Here is a 24,022-nt window from a genome sequence, read left to right as displayed (position 1 = left end):
AAGGGGAAACAATAGGGGCTGAGGGTGAGGGTTGGGGTGGAGGGCTCAAGGAGATATGAGTACATCACTGGTATAAAGGAGTGATATAGCTAAATATCCAAAGCACAGAGTCAACAACACTGAAAATATGAGATCTAAACTCCAACAACCATACTTAAAAATGCTCCAATTAAGGTATCAAATTGGGGTGGGAGGCAAGGGGTGGGACAGAACCTGGGAACACTAGTGGCAGCAAGCTGACAATAGTGGTGTGGGATTGGTACTGGAATACTGTATGTCTAAAGTTAAACTATAAATAGCTTTGCTAATCATAGTGATTCAATAAAATTAAAATTTAATAAAGAATAATATGAAAACTTGGACTGAAAGAATCACTATTATTAAAATGAATATCCTACCTAAGCTTGCCAGGCTCTCCGAGAGGGGCGGAGGAATCAAGAGTATTGGATATGCCAGACACAGTAACAACAAAGTCTCCAATGGAGACGTTACTGGGCCCGCTCGAGCAAATCGACGATCAACGGGAGGGCCTTTACCTTTACCTTACCTAAGCTATTTTATTTCAATGCACTCCCCATACAAATTCAGACAACATTCTTCCATGATCTAGAAAAGTCAATAATAAAGTTTGTATGGAATTAGAAAAGACCACAAGTAGCCAAAACCATACTGAAAAATAAGAAATTGGGAAAATTTTTATTATCTAATTTGTAACCGTGTTATAAAGCTATAGTGGTCAAAACTGCATGGCACTAGAATAAAGATAGGCTCTCTGATCAATGGGTCAGAATCAAATACCCAATGACAAAACCCCATGAAAATGAAGAGTTAATTCTTGATAAGGGAGCTGAGAACATACATATACAAAAATAATGGACTATATTCAGCTCGGCTCAGGCTTAAAGAACTAGCTCTACCAAAAGCATAATAAAATAAGAGATGTGAATAATTAACAAACTAATTTTACTAAAAAAAAAAAAGCCAACCAAACAAAATTTGGCTTATTAATCCAATGACTGCTGTAAAAATTCAGCCCTTTTTGAAACTACAAATATTTATTTATAGTAATTTATGATTTTTGACCAATTAAAACTTAATTATTTAATAGTATCACTGTATCACTGTTGGGCTGGAGCAATAGTACAGTGGGTAGGATGTTTGCCTTGCGCGCAGCCGATTCAAGTTTGATTCCTCCGCCCTTCCCAGAGAGCTCAGCAAGCTACCAAGAGTATCTCGCCCTCACGGTAGAGCCTAGCAAGCTACCCCTGACGTATTCAATATGCCAAAAACAGTAACAAGAAGTCTCACAATTTGTTGTGAGACGTTACTGGTGCCTGATTGAGCAAATCGATGAACAGTGGGAGGACAGTACTACAGTATATTTATCTATATAAATATAAATATATATTTAATAATGTATTTAATTAAAATTTATTTTATATTTATCAAAAGGATATTTATCAAAAGGGCTGGAGCGATAGCACAGCGGGTAGGGCGTTCGCCTTACAAGCGGCCAACATGGCCGACCCGAGTTCGATTCCTCCGCCCCTCTCGGAGAGCCCGGCAAGCTACCGAGAGTATTCGATATGCCAGACACAGTAACAACAAAGTCTCCAATGGAGACGTTACTGGGCCCGCTCGAGCAAATCGACGATCAACGGGAGGGCCTTTACCTTTACCTTTACCTTTACCAAAAGGATATATGTTTATATCCTTTTGAAAGGCATGCACTTTTACCGGGCTTGTGATTGTAATTATTGGAAAATAAAGTTCCATTCTCATTATCAGACACACACACACACACACACACACACACACACACACACATATATAGCTTTATTTTCCAATAATTACAATTACAAGCCAGGTAATTCACACTAACAGACCCAGTAAGAGTAATTAATTAGTAGCTGGACAAATTATAAATATATTGTAAATATATTGTTTGTAGGTATTGGAGTGGTAAGAAGGCAGTTAAAAATAAATTGTGGGGCTGGAGCGATATTAAAGCAGGTAGGGTATCTGCATTGCACACACAACTGACTCAGGTTCAATCCCTGGTATCCCATCTGGTCCTCCTGATCACTGCCAGGAGTAATTCCTAAGGGCAGTGTCAGGAGTAACACTGGAGCATTGCTGGGTGTGACCCTCCAAAAAATTGTATGCCAAAATTCAAATGAAGGCACAATCCCAGATAGAAGTCTTGAGCGTTTGGAACTACAATTTTTTCAGATGGTCTTTGCTAAAACTGAGAAAACGAGGTTGAAAAGGAAGAGTTTGCTATGATTTTTAGCAATCTTTTTCTGGTGGAAAAAAAATATCAGAATATAGTAGAAAGAGGTACTCAGTTTCCCTCAGTTCTCAGTGCTGGCATCCTAAGAGACAATAACCTGGGAACAGTTTGGAAGCAGACTGGCTTTATTGTTTTTGACTTGCTGGTATCCTTAGTCACCTATCAGAAGTGAATTCTCTGATGGATCACCCAAGACCTACACTTTGCTTTCATATTCAATATCTATCATTTTTAACTAAAGTAGTGCATGAAGAACAAAACAATGTAAATACGAATCAGAAAAAGCAACAGGAAATAAACATGAATATCCAGGAAATACAAATAATGAGGGCACAAGAAACATAAGTATATTTATTAAACATAAAGATATTTATTATGTTCTAGGACACAGCTTCCTAAACATCAACTCACAATCCCTTCACCTCAGAAATTTTTTACACCCTGGGTATATTTAGATAAAACATTTACTAATTATAAATCATTAAAAATTATTTTCTTCAACCCTTGCGCTCAGTTGCATTGTCTCCTATGGCTATTCACCCAACAATTTAAGAAGCTAGGCTTGGGGCCAGTGAGAAAAACTGCATGCCTTGCACAAGGTCAAATGAGTGTGATCCCTGGCACCACATACAGTAGCCAGTCAACGCCATGAGGAGAGAGCCAGGAGTAACCCTTCAGCACTGTCAATTGTGGTCCAAATTTAAAAAAAAAAAAGAAAGAATAAACAAACAAACAAATGAATCTAGGATCTGAGAGACACCAAAATAAACCTGATGGCAAAATTAGATGGTAAGGAAGGACATTAAAACAGCTTTGCTACTATATACCATATATTTTTTAAAAAATAAAAGCTATAGAAAGTGATGAATTGTTAAAAAGAAAAAGAAGAGTGATATAAAAAGTCCCCAAATTGTAGTTTTAGGGATAAACTTAAGTCAAAAGTTTACAATACAGTGGCTATGGTTTATTACATTGGACACTAAAATGAAAATGATTAGTGAAGTTGAAAATCAATTAAAATTGTTCAAAACAGGGAGAAAATGACTGAAAATACATAGGGTGTAAACTACTGAATAATATTGTTGCCTAAATTATACGTACCTACAGTTTATGAATAAGACAAAAGTAGAAGAAATCGCTAAAATAATTTCAAATTGAATAAAACTACAAAACCTTAGTACTAAAAATCTAAACACAAAAACCAACACTATGTCAAAACATATTTAATAAAACTGGTTAAGACTAGTATTAAAGAAGTAACTTTAAATTTTTCAGAGGAACAAATAAAAACATATACAGATAAGAAGAAATGTAGATACTTGAACATCTGTATAAGAATAACTAAATCAATAAAACACTAAATCAACATATTTTAAATTGCAGCAGTTATGGGAAAGACTTATTGGTCTATTTTTATTAAAGGAAACAAGGGGCTTATACATCATTTAAAACCCCCAAAAAATATTATCATAAGACCTTTACTTCAAGCAATGTTTAAAGATGTCCCACAGGTAGATAAAAATGGTATCAGAGAGAATTATGAAACTGTATAGAAAGTAACAATAAAAATAAGTCTAGTGATATATGTACTCATATATAGTATGCTTTTATTATTTAAATGTTTTGAAACGTAATTGAAAGTTTAAAGCAAAAAGGATTTAAAACAAATTAAAATATGTGACAAATAATAAACATACAGGAACGAATAAAAGGGCGTATTCAGTTGGAAGACAATACATGTGAAGTGAAATAGTTACTTGAAGGTTGATGTAACATCTTAATAATGTATTCAACTGATTTTCAACTACCAGTCTGCAGGTGTAAAATAAGGTTAAAAATATTTCCTGTATATTATGTAACCCTAAAGTAACTACTAATATAATACAAAGACTCATAGCAAGTAAAACTGAAAAATATATAAAATGAAACAATGAGAGTATCAATTCAAAAAGGACAAAAAGAACAAAAGAAACAACATATGGGAAAAAATAGAAAGATATTAGATTAAAACCCAACCATATCAATAACTACATCAAAGGTGAATGGTGTAATCATTCCAATTAAAAAATGCATGGGATCTAAAGAAATAAAACAGTGAGTAGGGCATGTGCTTTGCACACAGACATCCTCGGTTTTATCCCTAGTACCATATATGCTCTTCCGAGTTCAGCCAGGAGTGATTCCTGAGCCGAGAGCCAGAAGTAAGCCCTGAGAATGAAGGTCTGACCACAACTCCCAAAACAATAAATAGATAAAAGAAATGTAAAAATGTACAAAATGGTGGCACTCAAATATATGCTAACCAAGAATTATGGAGCTGGAGTGATAGCACAGCGGTAGGGCCTTTGCCTTGCACGCAGCCAACTTAGCCGACCCGAGTTCGATTCCTCCGCCCCTCTCGGAGAGCCCGGCAAGCTACCGAGAGTATCTCGCCCGCACGGCAGAGCCTGGCAAGCTCCCCGTGACGTATTCGATATGCCAGATACAGTAACAACAAAGTCTCCAATGGAGACGTTACTGGGCCCGCTCGAGCAAATCGATGAACAACGGGAGGGCCTTTACCTTTATTTATTAAATATAAAAAGATTAAAACACTATAAGAAATTTAATAGCATGAATATTCAATTCAGCAATTAAACACTAGACTAGTAAGGCTATACTAATAGACAAAATATTCCTTTAAGCAAAATATTATCTAAAAATGTTATTTTATCATGATTAATGTGCTAATTTTAAGACTATGATTTAGGTAAAGGTAAAGGCCCTCCCGTTGATCGTCGATTTGCTCGAGCGGGCCCAGTAATGTCTCCACTGGAGACTTTGTTGTTACTGTGTTTGGCATATCGAATACTCTCGGTAGCTTGCCAGGCTCTCCAAGAGGGGCGGAGGAATCGAACTCGGGTCGGCCATGTTGGCCGCTTGTAAGGCGAACGCCCTACTGCTGTGCTATCGCTCCAGCGATGATTTAAAAATTTTGTACATTTTACTTGCTCCTCAAGCTTGTGTCCTCTTTTAAACATGTATCTATCTTGCTTGTTTATTCCTTTGCTTGCTTATTTCTACTCTGGAGAAGCCTGAATTCTCTCTAGAACACATTTCTTCTTTTTCTCTCCTCTCACATCTTTCTAAGTTTTCTTCAACAAAAACTATGTTGCTTTAAGGAAAGCCTCTTTAACAAGTGGCACTGGAAAAACTGGGCAGCTACATTTAAAAAAAAAGAATTCAGATCTCTCTCTAACGCGAGGCACAAAAATCAAATCAAAATAGATGAAAGATCTCATTATCAGACCTGAATTCATAAAGGTACGTGGTGAAAAATGTAGGCCAAACTCTTCATGAATTGAAGCTAAGGGCATCGTCAGAGACGAAGCACCACTGACCAAGCAAGTGGAGACAAAGATAAACAAATGGGACTATATTAAACTAAAAAGTGTCTGTACCTCAAAAGAAATAGTGACCATGACCAAGATACAGAGAGAACTCATGGAATGGGAAAAATTATTTGCCCAATACCCATCTGAGAAGGGGTTAATATTAAAGATACATAAGGCACTGACAGAACTTTACAAGAAAAAAAAACATACAAACCCATGAACAAATGGGGAGAAGAAATGAACAGAAATTTCCTCAAAGTATAAAAACACATGAAAATCATGCTTATTACTCACTAATTATCAGGGAGGTACAAATCTAAACAACTGTGAGATTTCATCTCAACCCACAGAGGCTGAAACACATCAAAAAGAGCAAAAAATAACCAGTACTGATATGAATACAGGGAGAAAGAGATTCATTGATTGCTGGTGGAATGCTGACTGAGTCCAGTCTTTTTGGAAAACAATATGGGCATTTCTCAAAAAAACTAGAAATTGAGCTCCCACTTGACCCAGTAATACCACTTCTGGTAATATACCCCAGGAGCACAAAAATACACAGCAGAAAAGCACCTGAAGTTTCTGTGTTCTTTGCAGCACTATTCACAATAGCCAGAATCTGGAAACAACCCAAGTGCCTAAGAAAAGACAACTGGTTAAAGAAACTATGGTACATCTACACAATGGACTACTACACAACCACTAGGAAAAAAGAAGTCATGAAATTCACTTATAAATTGATGGAAAAGGAGAGTATCATACTGAGTTAAGTGAGTCAGATGGAGAGGGGTAGAAATGTTTGCGCTCATTTGTGCAATATTGAAAAACAGAGTATGAGACTAATACCCAAGGACAGCAGAAACAAGGGCCAGAGGATTGGTCCATGATTGGAGGCCTGACTCATGTGCTGGGGGAGAAGGCATTTGGGATAGAGAAGGATCCATTATGACAATTATAGCTGGAAATGATGACTCTGGATAAGAACTCCTGACTAAAAATAGGTAAAAGAACAAACATGATAACCCTCTCAGTACCTGTACTGCAAGCCAAAATGTCCAAAAGGAGAGGAAGAGAAAGAAGAAAAGTGTCTGCCATAGAGGCAAGATGGGTTTGGGGGAGGGGAAATTGGCAGAAAGAAAACTGTGCACACTAGTGGTGGGAAATGTCCCTGGTGGAGGAATTGTTGGAGTAATGTATGACTCAAACCCAACCATAGACAACTTTGTAACTGTATATCTCACGGTGGTTCATTAAAAATAAAAATTAATTTATTTATTAAAAAGAAAACTACCTGCCTAACTAAAATAAGTTTTAAAAATATAAAATAAATAAATATGTTAAGCATCCAAGAGCAGAACTTAAGATACTTCTGAAACAGAAACTAATGGAACTAGAAGGCAAAGCAAAAAAGTGTATATTAGGAGTCAGAGGTTTTAGTAGCCTATTTTCAGTAATCAATAAGATAGATAAAAATCAGTAAAACTGAATTCCCCATAATAAACTAACTTGAACTAGTTTAAATCTACAAATACTCCTCTAACAATAATAAAATACACTTTGTTTTCAACTGACCATAGAACATTTATCAATTAAATGACAACACAGTCTCAATAAGGTTTAAATAATTCAGGTGATCAAAATGTGTTCATTATAATTAAGATGCCAATTGTGAAGATTCTGCCAAGTATTCAGAGTCTAAAAAAATTATTTCTCAGTTACTTACTGTCCTAGGAAATAGCAAAAGTAAAATAAATATTTTAAAATGCATGAAAATATAAATAGAAGATAAAATTGATGTAAATGCTAAAGCATTACAAAAAATTATAAGCAAAATTATCTATATATAAAGAGTTATTAAAACTATGACTTGAGCTTTTACCATAGTAAACAAAAGAAAAAGTGTAAATTAAAGCCATCTAGCAGGGAAAAAAGGTGAAGAAAAATATCAGAACAGAAAACCAACAAAAACATAAACAAAATTACTTTTAAAGTAGGTGAATACACTGTTCACAATAGCCAAAATCTGGAAACAACCCAAGTTGCCCTAGAACAGATGACTGGTTAAAGAAACTTTGGTACTTCTGCACAATGAAATACTATGCAGCTGTTGGGAGAAATGAAGTCAAGAAATTTGCTTATAAGTGGAGAGACATGGAGAGTATCATGCTAAGTGAAATGAGTCAGAAAGAGAGGGATAGACATAGAAAAACTGCACTCATTTGTGAAGTATAAAACAATATAACATGAAGCTGACACCTAAGGATAATAGATACACGGGACAGGAAGATTGCTCTATAGCTGGAAGCCTGCCTCATGTGCAAAGGGGAGAAGGCAGCTGGCATAGAGAAGGGATCACTAAGAAAATGATGGCCCAAGGAACCGGCCGGTATGGGAGATGTGTACTGAATGGACCAAACATGATGACCTCTCAGTATCTGCACTGCAAACTATAATGCCCCAAAGTAGAGAGAGAGTATGGGGAATATTGTCTGCCATGGAGGAAGGGGGAGGGTGGGAAAGGGGGTATACCAGGGATATTGGTGGTGGGAAATGTGCACTGGTGGAGGGATGCGTGTTTGATCATTGTGTGATTGTAACCCAAACATGAAAGCTTGCAACTATCCCACGGTGATTCAATAAAATTTTAAAAAAAAAGAAAGAAGATAACACCTTGGCTCCTTCTAAACATGTTCCCAGGAAACAAACTCATCATAGGCTTTCTAAATTTTATTTAAGAATCTCATCTATGTCATCATTAAATAGCATCTAATCTTTGCATTAAAAAAAACAAAAAGTAGGTGAATACAGATGTGTAATGGGAAAAAATTTTCTCCCTTACAGGGAGGGGGTGCCTTTATCCTGGTTATTGCTTCCTTTGCAGTGCAGAAGCTTCTTAATGTGATATAGTCCTATTTGTTTATCTTTGCTTCTATTTGCTTAGCTAAGAGCATTAATTCATTGTAGATGTCTCTAGATTCAATGTCATGAAGGGTCCTTCCTATGTTTTATCAATGTAATTTATGGATTCAGGTGTGATATTTGGGTCTTTAAGCAATTTTGAATTAAATTTTGTAAACAGTGTAAGATAGGAGTCCGAAAACTGAAGTACAGAACTAAACTTACTTTGGTATAGAAAGGGTGAGGGTAGATTTAAAGGGAAATCTGGTGGAGGGTGTGGTGTTAAAACACTGTTATGTATGAAGTCCTACCATTAACAGTAACATCACCTAAATTTAATTTCTCTTAAGTGAAGACAAAATTTTCTTTTTAAAAAACAATGCAATAGATATATTCAGGATGTTTTTATCAAATGAATTTAAAAAAAGCTAAATATTTTAACATTTGTAATGAATTTTAAGCAGCACAATTTTACTCATGCTTGTGACACTGACTCAATATTTCAATCATTTTGCAGACTCTACTAATAAATACATTTTTAAAAAAATTCCAAGTATTATTCTATAAAACAGAATATTTTAATTCATATTTATTCTGCCTGTTTTTTTTTATAACTATGAATGACTGGAAGAAGTCTAGACACTAAGAAAATACTGTGATTTCTAGAGGCATAATTCTATCATAAACAAGTACTTAAAAAATCAAAATTTTATTAAATAGATTCATAAACACCTCCCCCACCCACCCAAAAAATACGAAAAACATTACCATGCTGGGTAATGGTCAGAATGTTTTATAGAGATTCCCTATAAAAAGTTTGTGAGAAAATGTTACCCTTTATCCCTGTTGACTTGTGTTTAATTTTAGTTATTTTCATCATTATTTTTATCTGAGCCTAATGATGTTGTTTACTAGTCTCCCCATGTTATATGAAATGAATCTGAACTCCCTGTGAGACATTTAACCCAGAGTTACAGTACAGATCCATCATGTGGAATGATGGCATGTTGACACGCTCTATTTTTTGTGGGTCTCTATCAAAAAGCGACATCACCCAATATGGGTGATCACTCAAAAACAAAGGCAGCCAGCCATGGTTGAATTTTGTACCACTACGTCTGGAGAAAAAGTAAAACTGTGAGATCATCATGGTAACATGCTCTGACTAAGTCTTTTGCAAAGCTTAAGGACTTGGCATTTTCCCCTCTGGAGATGCCCCTGTGTTCTCTCTTGAACGTGTATCTCTTTCTCATCCTCTCCTTTCACATCTCTCTAAATTTCTTTTAAGAAAACTTTTGCTTCACACACCAAAAATTTATTAAGTACTTTGGAAATTGTAGAACCAGAGTTAAAACTTATTCGTGCACTTTTAGTAACATGAAATAATACTCGGACAATAGAAATCTATTAAATTCTAATTTTTATGAAATATTCAAAATGAATAGCTGTATCAATTTTACCAGATAAAAATGGGACTCCCTAGTCAAATATTAAATCATATATGGCAAATGAAGGAGCTTCACATATGAAGGTGATGGTATGTGATTCTTTTTTTTAGAAAAAAAAACTGAATCACCAGGAGATAAGCAGTTACAAAGTGTAATTCTTGATTTATGAATAAAGATTGAGTCACATTCAGCCCATCTTATATGCTACTTTCAGTATTATAGAGAAGGAAAACAAACTGAAAAGGGGGAAGATTAACTGAATAACATAAGACAAAGTCTTTGAGAATTCTCTTAAGGAGCTTTATGGTAGAGTAGTACTTGTCCAGTTTTTGTCCAATATTATTGCTTTTTTTATATATTCAATGAACTTTAAAATCTAGAAAACAAATATATTTACCAATTGTTTGTCACTATCCTTTCTCCCATTACTATCATTATTACTTACCTGGAAATAAAAAGAATAAATATGCAATACAGAGAATTCAGTTCCATTTGTGAAATTAATTTTATTAAACTGAAAGCGAATTTTAAAGTTTTGGTTTCATTTGATCCAATATTAATACACTCATAATGTGTGTCTATGGTACTAGAAGACTCTTTTAAAGCCAAATTTCCAAACAATTGTCACTGTCACTGTCCTTCCGTTGTTCATTGATTTGCTCGAGCGGGCCCAATAACGTCTCCATTTTGACACTTGTTACTGTGTTTGGCATATTGAATACATCATGGGTAGCTTGCCAGGCTTTGCTGTGCAGGCGAGATACTCTTGGTAGCTTGCCAGGCTCTCTCAGAGGGGCAGAGAAATCGAACTCGAGTCAGCCAGGTAGGCCACGTGCAAGGCAAACGCCCTTCCTGCTGTGCTATGGCTCCAGCAAAGCAATTAAAAAGTAAAAAAAACAAACAAACAAACAAACAAAAAAACAAAATTCAATGATTTAACTAAAAGCAGAAAAGATTAAAAATAACTCCCAGCTTTTTTTTAATAAGGAATATAAGTCTTGAAAACTATAGAGTGTCTGTTAGTCAGATTGACTTTTTACAGCCTATGTGGCATACAACTCACATATTCTCTCCTGCATATCTTTTCATAAGTCTTCATAAACACCAAGAATAAAGGGATTGCTGATTCCTTTTCCTGGCAAATAAAATATTTTCCATTTTCTTAAAATTTGGCAATCAAATGTTAATATTTTTATAATAATCACTGTCAAGAAACATTTCCTTAGGGAAATCAATTGGCTGCTACTGGAAAGAACTCAAAAAACACTTTTCTACATTTGGTATGTCTCTAGAAACTGTTTCCCTTTTCTACTGCTGTATCAATTGCTAATGAAAAAACATTTGAAAAAATTAAACTTACAATCTGTGGAACAGATATCCACTGCCTTTCAGAACAGGCCAAAGAAATGGCACTAGCGTCACTGGTACAATTTGAATTTAGATGCAACTGTGTTTTGACTTCTCTTTTACTTGATAAAATTAAATGTTTTCTATTTATTAAGATGCTTATCTTTCATTGAAATACTTATTTCAAAAACACCTTAATGGTTGGAAGCTTGCCACCAGAGTGTGTGGGGGTGAAGGACAGTTAGAATAGAGAAGGAACCAGAATGACAATAATAATTGGAAATGATCAATTTGGACAGAAAGTGAGTGTTGAAAGTAGGTAAAGGGAGATACCTAAAAACCTTCCAGTACATGTATTACAAACAATAAGGCCCAAAAGGAAACAGAGGAACAAAAGAGAGAGAAAGAGAGACAGATAGACAGAGAGACAGAGACAGAGACAGAGACAGAGACAGAGACAGAGAAGTAAAGTGCCTGCCATAGAGGCTGGGAGGGAGGGAAACTGGGATCATTGGTGGTGGAATATATACAGTGGTGAAAGGATAGACGTTGGAATACTATATGACTGAAACCCAATCATGAACAACTTTGTAATTGTGTATCTCACTGTGGCTTAAGTTTTTAAAAAACACCATAATACTTATAATGCATGAATTTTCCTATTCTTTACAAGCAAAGGGATTATTCTTTACTATTTCTCACTTGCTAAAAGGCATGAGTGAATGTATACATATGAGGGAATCAAACTAAAGTCTCTAATGGGAGAAATTATTTTTTAATAGTTGTTTTGGGACTCACTCAGCTGTTCTCAGGGTTTACTCCTTGGCTCTGTGCCAAGGAATCACTCTTGAGAAGGCTCAGGAAAACCCAACAGGTACTGGTGATCTTAGTTAAGTCAGCAGCATGCACAGCAAGTACAAAGTATCTTACCCCTGGAAAAATAAAAATTGTTTAAGTAGGACTATTATTTCTATTAGTAATTGTAGGTGGATGTTCTCTAAAAAGAGTTGAATTTTATGAAACTACAAGCTGAAGATCAATTCATGGTTAAAGACTAATAAATGTATTCCAAGAGCAGTAAAAGAGGCCATAATTTAAAAAATGTGAATTTTAAGTATGATTGATCCTATTTGCTATATGACATTCATAATTTAGTTTATATATTATAGTAATTTTAATTAATAAGGATCTGAAATCACAGTAGTAAAAATTATGAGTTAAATGGAAAATGAAAAGCATATAATTTGCATACTATGGCATAATTCAATTTCTCAATTAGGATTTTGTAGGCCTCCATATCTTTAGTTTGTGATCTATTATCACAGAACAAATAAGAATATTAAAAAGAAATGCTCTCCTGATGAAAAAATTCATAAGTAGAATCAAAGGACATTTGTGATAATAGGGTGGTTCATTTTATTGATAACATTTTTATGAAATACAGTTACTATTTTTAGGGGGAGACACCATCAGCTGCATTTCAAAAGCCCAGGGGCCAGGATCCTGGCAATGTTTGGAGGCCACCATGCAAGTTATGTGCTCCAGTCTTCCAGCTATCTCCTCCCTACCCTCTCTCTCTCTGTACTGTCTGTTAAGTTTTCACCCTCTTATTATACTTGGTTATCTTCCAATGAGGAGAACAAAGACAGTGAAGTAAAGAGCAAACTAAGAGTTCTGGACATGAAGTTAGCTTATTAGAGGATGAAGTTAAGTTCAGGTGTTAATTTTTCTTACATCTCAGACAACCTGAATTAACTGTTATTTTTCTAAACTTCAGGGCCTATACTTTTAAAAAGAGATAATGTTATGCCATAGAGACAGTATAGCAGATAAGGAGCTTGTCTTTCAAATGTTTGACCCTGGTTTTACACCAAAAACCACATATAGTCCCTCAAGCACTGCTCGGAGTGATCCCTGAGCACAGAGTTAGGAGTGGCCTCGAGAATCATGGGAGTGTGGCCCCAAATCAAAACAAATGTATGTTATTACTCAATAATTTTTTGAGTTGATTGATATTTAAAATGACTGAATCATAAAATTATAACATTATATTTAACACAAACTGTGGGTATCATCAAAATAAAAAATATACTACTAGCAAGTTATAATTGAATCATATCTGTCCTTACAGATTCAGTCTCAATATAATTAAGATTATTAAAATCATTTGAAATATTTTAATGATCCTAAATGTTGGGTAGTCATAAAATTATTGGGTAGCCATAAAATTATGACTACAGACAGCAGGTGTATGGTTAAACAAGTTGTGATACTTAGCTAGTTTAGCTATGTCACTAGGCCCAAATAACAGAAAGCAAATTAGCACTGAAAAACTACTTACTAGGCAGATGGCATATAAGTAAAGTAACAAAAATGGAAGGGTAGTATTATTATTGAACAATCCAAGGCAAAATACTACTTTGTGGGTTGGGTGAGGGTCTTCAAATTTATCTGGCGGTCAGAGATTCTTAGTGAACTGGACCACTGGTTCAGTTAAAGGACTCAAAGATGCTGTGCAGCTGGGATACTGAGGTGCTGGAAATACCCAGGTCATTTGGTGATATGGCTGAAGGGGTGGTACTATGCCATATCAGTATTAAATACAGTTCTTGGCATTTAGTAATTGTGATTGGGAATTCAAAGGCGATACCAAACAATATTTGGGAGTCGGGGGCATGTGATGCTACGAATTGAACCCAAGTCAGAAGCATGTGCGCCAGGACCACTGGCTAATCTCTGGTTCCTAAAAACACCAGTTTTGAGACTCTTTCACAAGTAGAGACTTTTGAACTTAATTTTATCTTCTTAAAAATGCTAGAGCGCACTCTTTACAATAGCCAGAAACTGGAAGAAACCTGAATGCCCAAGAACAGATGACTGGTTAAAGAAACTTTGGTACATCTACACAATGGAGTACTATGTAGCTCTTAGAAAAGATGAAGTCATGAAATTTACATACAAGTGGTACAATATGGAAAGTATCATGCTAAGCGAAATGAGTCAGAAAGAGAGGGATAGACATAGAAAGATTGCATTCATCTGGGGGATATAAAGTAACAAAGTATGAGATTAATACCCAAGAATAGCTGAGATCAGCACCAGGAGGATTACTCCATAACTTAGAGGCCAGCCGGGTATCCTAGAGGAAAGAGCAGTTCAGATAGAGAAGGGAGCACCAAATAAAGGATGTTTGGAGGATCCTCCCAGGAGGGGAGATGCATGTCGAAAGTAGACTATGGACTGAACATGTTTGCCACTCAATGCCTCTTTTGCAGACCACAACACCCAAAAGAAGAGAGAGAACACAGGGGATTGCCCTGCCACAGAGACAGGGGGGATGGGGGGATGGGGGTGGGAGGGATATTATCCATGGTGGTGGAAAATGGGCACTGGTGGAGGGATGGGTATCTGATCATTGTATAATTGAAACCAAAGCACAAAAAAATTGTAAATCTACAACATTAAAAAAAATAAAATAAAATAAAGGGGAAAAAAAAAGAAAAAAAAATGCTAGAGCGATAGCACAGTGGTAGGGCGTTTGCCTTGCACGCAGCCAACATAGCCGACCCGAGTTTGATTCCTCTGCCCCTCTCGGAGGGCCCGGCAAGCTACCGAGAGTATCTCACCCACATGGCAGAGCCTGGCAAGCTCCCCATGACGTGTTCGATATGCCAAACACAGTAATAACAAAATCTCCAATGGAGATGTTACTGGCCCTGCTCGAGCAAATCGATGAACAACGGGAGGGCCTTTACCTTACCTTAAAAATGTAGACTCAGTTTAACTTTTAATATCATTTGCTAAATTTGTAGCTTAATTTTGCTGTGCATATAATATATATATACATATATATGTATACATTGTCTATTACTGCAGCATTGTCTATTACGGCAGAGCCTGGCAAGCTATCCGTGTTCTATGCCAAATAGACCAAATTGATATGCCAAATCCAGTAATAAATGGATCTCATTTCCCTAACCCTGAATATGCAGAATCGAGAAGGATATGGAAGGAGAGGCTGATAAAACACCAAGGCAGACATAAGCTACCAAAACGCAGAAAAACAAAAATGATTGTCTGTACTTTTAATGCTCATACCCTGGCATCTGCTGCATCCATTGAAGACCTTATGGTACAAGCACGAAAGATCAAGTACGACATCATTGGTCTGACCGAAACGAGAAGACATCAATTCCATCATGCTGTTTTCGACACTGGAGAAGAACTGTTCCTTGAAACATGTGATAAAAGAGGCGTCGGTGATGTCGGTATCCTTGTCAACACAAACTTAGTCACGAGCATTGATTCATTTGAATGCCTAACAACCCGAATCGGACAATTACACTTGAATAAATGTGGTTCACTACCGGCAGTTTCTATCTTTGCTGTCTATGCACCAACATCCAGTTATGGTGAAAGAGAAACTGAGAAATTCTACATGGAGCTGGAGAAATTCTATAAAGAAGATCACACCTTCTACAAGATCATTGTCGGTGATTTTAATGCCAAGATAGGACCAAGAAGATCAGTCGATGAACTCCACATCGGAACCCATGGCCTGGAATGGAACGAACAGGGTGACAGACTGTCTGAGTTCATCATGTCAACCAAAACCTTCCATGGTAACTCACAATTCCAAAAGGCTGAATCTAAACGTTGGACATGGGAGTCTCCCGATGGACGGTTCCACAATGAAATAGACCACATCATATTCAATCAGCGGTTTTGCCTAACCGATGTTGCTGTTGTCCCAAAATTCCAAACGGGATCAGACCACCGTCTTCTTCGTGCAAAATTCTACCTCACAGAACGAGGAGAAAAGAATGCAAGGTTTAAGAAGAGGACTCCCAGAACAACCACCAACTGGGAACTTTTTGGCTCTGTTGCGGCAACATGGGAAGATGCCGTCATTGACAACATTGATGAGGAATACGATCGAATGATTCAGCACCTCCATGATTGTGCAAGGAATGCCAAGAGAGAGATAACCACAAAAAACCGTCTTTCTTCGAACACTCTTGAACTTATTCGCCAACGTGACTTGGCACGTGCCTCAGGCAACCACAAGCAAACGTCCGAACTGGCAAAACAGTGCAGAGAAGCCATCAAGGATGACCTCAAAAACAGGAGAGCAGCAGTACTGGTAGATGCAGCAGAAGCTGGGAAAAACATTCGTAATGCCCGCCTGTCCTTCACCAACTACAAAACCAAGATGACTGCCCTCCGACATCATGATGGATCTATCACATCTTCCAGAAGGGCAATGGAGAAGATTATTCATGACTTCTACTCAGATCTCTTTAATAGCCACATCCACTTGCCCACATACCACATACCACATGATGGATATGTCATTCCCAATGTTCTCCCTTCCGAAATCCAACATGCCATCTCGTCGGTAAAGAAACAAAGAGCACCTGGCCCAGACAAGATCAGACCTGAACACCTGAAGAACTTACCATCAGTACTCATCAATACATTGGCTCGACTCTTCACACGCTACCTGTCTGAATGCAAGGTTCCATCCCAATGGAAAACCAGCAAGACTGTACTACTATACAAGAAAGGAGACATCCACGACACTGGCAACTATCGCCCAATCTGCCTATTGTCTGTCATCTACAAACTATTCACTCGAGTCATCCTGAATAGGATTAGCAGAACACTAGATGAAGGACAACCATGTGAACAAGCTGGATTCCGAAAAGGATTCAGTACCATCGACCATATCCACACAGTAACCAAGCTCATTGAGGTATCTCGGGAGTTCAAGATGCCACTCTGTCTAACGTTCATTGATTTAAAGAAGGCCTTTGATTCTGTTGAGACGGAAGCGGTCATAGAAGCCCTAGCCAATCAGGGCGTACAAACTCAATACATCAGGATCCTTCGTGAGCTCTATTGCGGATTCACTACCAAGATCTCACCATTCTACAAAGAAGTAATCATCCATATCAAGAGAGGGGTTCGGCAGGGTGATACCATTTCACCAAAACTCTTCAGTGCCACCCTTGAGAACATCATGCGACGGCTGGAATGGGAAAACATGGGAGTGAAGATAGATGGTCGGCAACTACACCACCTCCGCTTTGCTGATGACATCGTTCTAATAACACCAAACATCAACCAAGCGGCACAAATGCTGAACGACTTTGACCGTGAATGTGGAAAGGTCGGACTACAGCTGAATTTTGCGAAGACAATGTTTATGAGAAACAGCCTTGTTCCTGACGCTCCATTCGCTCTCAACGGAACCACCATCTCCGAATGCAACAGTTATATATACCTAGGTCGAGAAATCAACATGATGAATGACCTGGCACCTGAGTTGTGCAGGAGGAAGAGAGCGGCTTGGAATGCCTTCAAGAGCATTGAAGAAATAACTAAAAGGACAAAGAACCTCCAGCTACGAGCACATCTCTTTGATTCCACTATTCTTCCTGCATTAACATATGCCTCAGAGACCTGGACCCTACGAAAACAGGATGAGAACACTATTCGAGTCTCTCAAAGAGGAATCGAAAGAACTATGCTTGGAATATCACGATTCACTCAAATGAGAGATAGAATCCGGAGTTCTGATCTTCGTCAACGCTCAAGAATCAGGGACGCTGTCTCATTTGCCAAGACATCAAAAATCAGATGGGCTGGACACGTAATGAGGTTTATAGACAACCGCTGGACTAGAGCCATTACTGATTGGATTCCACAAGACATCAAAAGATCACGTGGACGCCCACCTATAAGTTGGTCAGACTTATTCGTCAAGACCCTAAATGATCGGTTTGAGGCTCTACATGTTCCTAAAACGAACAGATACCATTGGGCTACGCTAGCACGCAACCGGGATGAATGGAGACGTTACTGGCACCCACTCGAATAAATCGATGAATAACGGGGATTAAGTGATTAAGTGATTAAGTGATTACTGCAGCAATGTATGTAGAAGGTGTTTTCTTGATTTTTCAAGAAGAGAATCTAAGTTTTAGTAGGTTACAGAGGTTTTCCCTATAACAGTCATAAGCCACATTTTGGTGTTTACATACTATAAAAAAGAGGTATTTATAATTTTGTAATTAAGAACAGGGTTTAAGAAACTCCAAAGCAAAAATATGTAAGTAATATTACACCACATCAATTACTAAATATAGTTCTTGGCATTTGTTAATTGCTTAAAGTGCTCACTACCATTGTTTGTGTCACTACCATTGGTAGTGTCATTCATTACTATTGAATGGCATTTGTAATAATTACCAAGTCATGATAAGAGTCCATAATAACTATCCTTTTCCTAATATTTTGGGGAATATTCAAATTATCCTTTAGACAGAATAGCTACAAGTCAATCACGTTTTCAAATTAAAGACATTTTTTCCTAATAATTTTATCAGTCACTTATGTGAATACTGAAAATTAATCAAATTTCCTAGACTCTAGCAGCATATCAGAATAAAATGCCTTGGGTATTCTTTTGAAGGACCATTATGTTTTTGTACACTAGATTAACAATTGTGTGAGAAGAGGGAAAGTCACTTAATTTATAAGACAAATGATTTTAATTCAAAATTGAGTTAATCAAAAAGTACACATTTCATAAATAATTAAGTTTAAATCTTCATTATACGTCCCCTTTAAAACCAAAAATGGTCTTTAACTTTCAATTTAATAGAACATGAACTATAAATGACAGCAAGTTATATTTGTTAAAATATATTCATTTAAGATAGTTTTGGGAAGCAACTAGCTATTCAAAATTCCTGTACATCATTTTAACATACTCTTCGGATAATAATTGTACCCAAAACTCATGTCTTTAATTTGAAAGATGTTCTGAATAACAAAACATAATAATTAGAAATTTATTTGCCAGTTTTGAGTGGGTGGGTGGGAGGTGGGTTACACACCCCGCTATGCTCAGGGCTTACTCCTAGCTTTGTGCTCAGGTATCACTCCTGGGAGGTTTGGGGGACCATATGTGGTGCTAGGGATTGAACCCAGGTTGACTGTATGCAAAGCAAGCAACTGACCCATTGTACAATCTCTCCAGCTGAAGAAATTTCTGAAAATACAATGTGGTCAAATGAAAAATAAAAATATTTAACTCTATAACAAAATGAAATATTTCACTATGATGAACTTTCATTGAAACTTTAACTGGAATGCTCACTGAAATTATGCTAAAGTATCACATCATATTTACTATTTAATGTAGCTACCCTTAGTTTCTGTTCACTGTTTCAAATACAGACTTTATCTTGCTTGTATTTGGAACAGAGTGATAAATTTGATGACCCTGGGGCCCTCAAAAGATACCTAGGTTTTCTCTTGTGGCACTAATCCTGGGACAAAAACATCAATAATATGTAACCAGCTGCACACTGAACCCAAGATATAGAAGTTAGGAAGGGAGAAAACATCACCAGGTGCAAATCTTGTTGGTAAAATTCTGATGTTCGTTAACATGGATAGCTTGTTAATTAGACGCACTCAATTAAGAAAATATATAGTTTCACTTCTTTTTAAGTGCTCCCTGTAGCTCCTCAGATAAATGACTACACATATGGCATCAACCTTATAAAAGAACAAGCCTGGCAGGGTTACTCCAGCAATGAAGGAGAAGGAACTTTTTCAAGAGGAGGCACATTTTTTTTTCCCAACAGTCAAATATTGTTAGAACATCTTCCCAGCTACCTTATTTGCTAGCACCCTTCTGCCCTGTAAATATCCCTTTCAATTAAACTTCCTCTTTATATACTTAGTTGACTGCCTTTGCTTACTCTGATATTAAACTGAATAAATTCTTCCAAATTTATTACAGTGGATCACACAAAGCAACAATCTAAGTAGAAACCCTATGATTTTCTGATCCACTGAAAAAAGACGGTTGCTCAGTGTTGCCAAATAGGTCTGTGCTTCTTTTGCCACTGGATAACTTTGGCTCACTTGTCTTTTTGTGTGGAAATTCTAGTGTAATTTCTACTTTCCTCTGGTATAATTTCTACCTTCCAGTATAATTTCTACCTTTATAATTTCTACTTTCCACTCCTTCCTCTGAATCACAAAGGAGAAATTCTCCTTTCCACTATTCACACAATACAAACTAAATGATAATACAGAAATCCAGTATAGTCACCGGATTTCTATTAACCCAGTAAACGCATTAATGTTGACTTTAAGAAATTTAGCAGGAGGAAATCTGCTACCTACTTGGCAATCCACAGCATTATACCGCAGCATTCCTAAGTACAACAGTCACAGTTCTGAATAGTTACTGACACTAAATTTAGCAATTCATTAGTCTAGTTCTCCTTGGCTTGTCTTAACAACTCTCACTCATTGTGTGAGAAAAAAGGGAAAATCATTTAACAGCAAAGCATGTGAATTAGGATTTCAACATAATTTGTTCTGGGAAATAACCTTGGTGAACTGGACAATGTCAGATTTACCGGTTTGGTCTAGCTAGACCATAGAAAGATTTTCTGAACTACAGTACACACATCACACATGTATGTGTAAAGATTATGGAATTCAGCAGTTACAATAGGTTAAATGATCTTTTAACACATTTTTTCTGATCCAAATTCTGCTGAAAAACATAGTACAGATTATTATACATCCTACTCTATAGATACTATAAATGCAAATTATAGCCCTTCTCTTTAGACTGAGAAAAAAGATTTTATCCCATATAAGTGCCTAAAAATTTATTTTAAATATGTAATAAAAGTATGATAAGTAAACTTTATTTTTGTTTTATACACTATGCAAAACATCACAAATTAATATATTATTTGTTGTCTTTAGTAATAATTTTTGTGAGATAGATATTCTACTATATCTTTTGAAAATTAAAAAACAGGTTAAGAGAGTTTAAGTCCTTTGCCCAAAGAAAACAGCTAAAAAGTGCTAGTGTGGGAATTAAAGCTTAGTTCTACTTCTACCTGATACCAAAGATAAGACTTACAAGATGTGATAAACTTGATTTCTCTGGCAATCCTTGGCAACAACTCAGGTCCTAGATTTTTGTGTGTGCCAACAACTATAACCTTCATTCAACTTCTCATCCAATTGTTTATTCTTCAAAGTTTCTTTATAGATATGGGTTCTCAATATAATAGTTCTACTCCTAGACATGTGTAGTTACAATATTTTGTAATCATGTAGTTATTTTAATAGGTCAACCTCCTTTTTTCATCATTAAAGAAGTGCCATATCTACTTTGTTTACTGTTATTTGAGAAAAAACATAAAATAGAATTTTGTTTTTCTGATTTTTTTGGTTTGGGGTCACACCTATGGTACTCTAGGGGGCCCATATGTGGTGCCACATACTACCATGGGGTCAGCTGGGTGGGGAAGCACCTTAACCTTGTACTATCTCTCTTGTCCTAGAGTTTTTTTATGGTTAAAAATAGAGCTTAAAGCCAGGGGCAGCCTGACTTCACTAATTTATGTAACTATGAGAGAATTTTTATATTTCTCCCTAATAATTTTCTTGTTCATAAAATGAGTATAGCAATAATATTTACTTTATAAGAAATATTACATGACAGATGTGTAAAAAGTATAGTTATAAGAAGAATTTCCCCATATCAGTAAAACAGTAGTAATCAATTATTATTTTGTCTTTATTGGTAACCATCACAGTTTAATAGGCTCGAAATTTGTATTTATTTAAATGCATGCATGCATGTATAAATGAATGACTAAATTTCCAGGAGTTATACCATTATCTTCTCTGGTTTTATCTCATTTCAACCCATCAAACTTTGACCATGCCTATCACAAATTTATCCACAGATTTGTATTACTTAATTCTTCATCAGTAAACAAATGTCAGATCTTCAGGTACTCTGGAAAAAGTTTTAGCTTTGGAGCTGAAAGACCAGGATTCTTAATCCCATCACTCATAAACAAGTACTTAGTATAATGCTTTGGTACCAACATCTTTAAAAAATGGGTTTTTTTCTTCCAAAGAATTAGAAAGATCACAGAAAATATGTCAACTAAATCTAGACTAAGACACCTCATGAATAATCTAAAAATTGCATTAAAGGCATGAGATAGATTCATTCTGATGACCACATAAAATGAACTTTTCATGTTAAAAGCAATATTGCCTCAAAAATGTAACATATATAATCCAATCATCATAACAACCATGCACTAAAATTGCTAACTATTTCCATTTTATCAAAACAAAACAGAATTTCATAGAAGTTAAGGGATGTAAGCAGATTTATACAATGGAAGGAGTGAGATGTGAATACCAACCATATTGTTTCATTATTGTCATGAATATTATTTCTTAATTATTAGTTAAATCAGTAGTAACACTTTAAAGGAAAAGTGTTAAAAGATTACTTTTTTAAGAAAGTGAAGACTGCTTTCAGATGACAAAGATAAAAATACTAAAATATTTTGGGCATCTTTGTTGAATATCCCATCTTTGGGGAAAAGTATCACTTAATTCTGCATCAGTAAACAAAGATACTGGCTTTAATCATTATTTCTCAGGAACATAGCTAAAATGTAGTGGTTAGAAAAAAACTAATACGGAGCTGCAATATGCAGCTGTCACTTGTAAAGCAGATGTTCTATCTATTTTTTGTCAACATATTTTCAGAGAATAATTTTTATTTACTTACTATTTGAAAGGAAAGATCTTAACAGAAAAGCCCTGAAGGCTGTCTATAGGAAAGAGATTATTCATAGTGGAATAAAAGAATACAAAATGTTTTTACTTATTCAAACTAAATCTTAAAGTATTATAACTAGGTTTTAAATGGACACACAAATCAGATGATATTCTATCCAGCTAGACAAGAATAAACTTTCTCAGCTAAGAAAAATAGTGAGGAGAATTCAGAAAAAAAAAAGAAATTTTCCTCAACCTCCTTTAAGATGGAGACAGAGATGTAGTTGCTCACAAAACAATTGACAAAGAAGACAACAGAATTCCCCCTTAATCTGACTAAATTTAAGACAGATTTATTCCTAACTCTAAGACACTAACACCCCTTTTACTAGAGACTTACTTAACAAAAAAAAATTGTGTGTTATTTTCTCTAGCCATTAAAAATATAAATCTTTGGTAATTTTAAAACCCAGAGATGTCTTTTTCAATAACCCAGAAGCCATTCTCATTCTAAAAAAGTCACTAAAACTATAATTTTTTGCCCAAGTATGTTTATTTGCAGAGCATTTCCCATGAGCATCAATCAATTAACATATTCTCTAGGACTTTATTTCATTTAACTCATCACTTAGAAATTTTCCCACTGTTCTTTTCAACATTTCTTGAGTCTAATCAATGTCTCCTTTGGTGACATGGTGCACTCTTTAGCATTACAGAATAACTTCTTTCAGAAATATATTAAAATTATATTTTACAATAAAATATCAAATTGCCAAGATACCTGGCAACGCCCAAAATGCCTATTCTGATCATTATGCTGGTTCTATTATATGTATTCTAACAAAGAGTAATTATCAGTTATGAACATTTTGTGTTTCATTGAACCATAAGTAATAAGAAGGCGGTGATCATTTTTGTTCACCAGGTTGTGAACAGTGTTGCAAAGAATGAAATCTAGGGCTGCTGGATGCCAAGCATAATCTCTAGTCCTTTGAACCAATTGTCTGGTAATGGTAGTTTTTATT

The sequence above is a fragment of the Sorex fumeus genome, unplaced genomic scaffold (assembly GCF_029834395.1).
Source record: "Sorex fumeus unplaced genomic scaffold, SorFum_2.1 ptg000051l, whole genome shotgun sequence".
Taxonomy (NCBI): domain Eukaryota; kingdom Metazoa; phylum Chordata; class Mammalia; order Eulipotyphla; family Soricidae; genus Sorex; species Sorex fumeus.
This window is presented reverse-complemented; position numbering follows the sequence as displayed.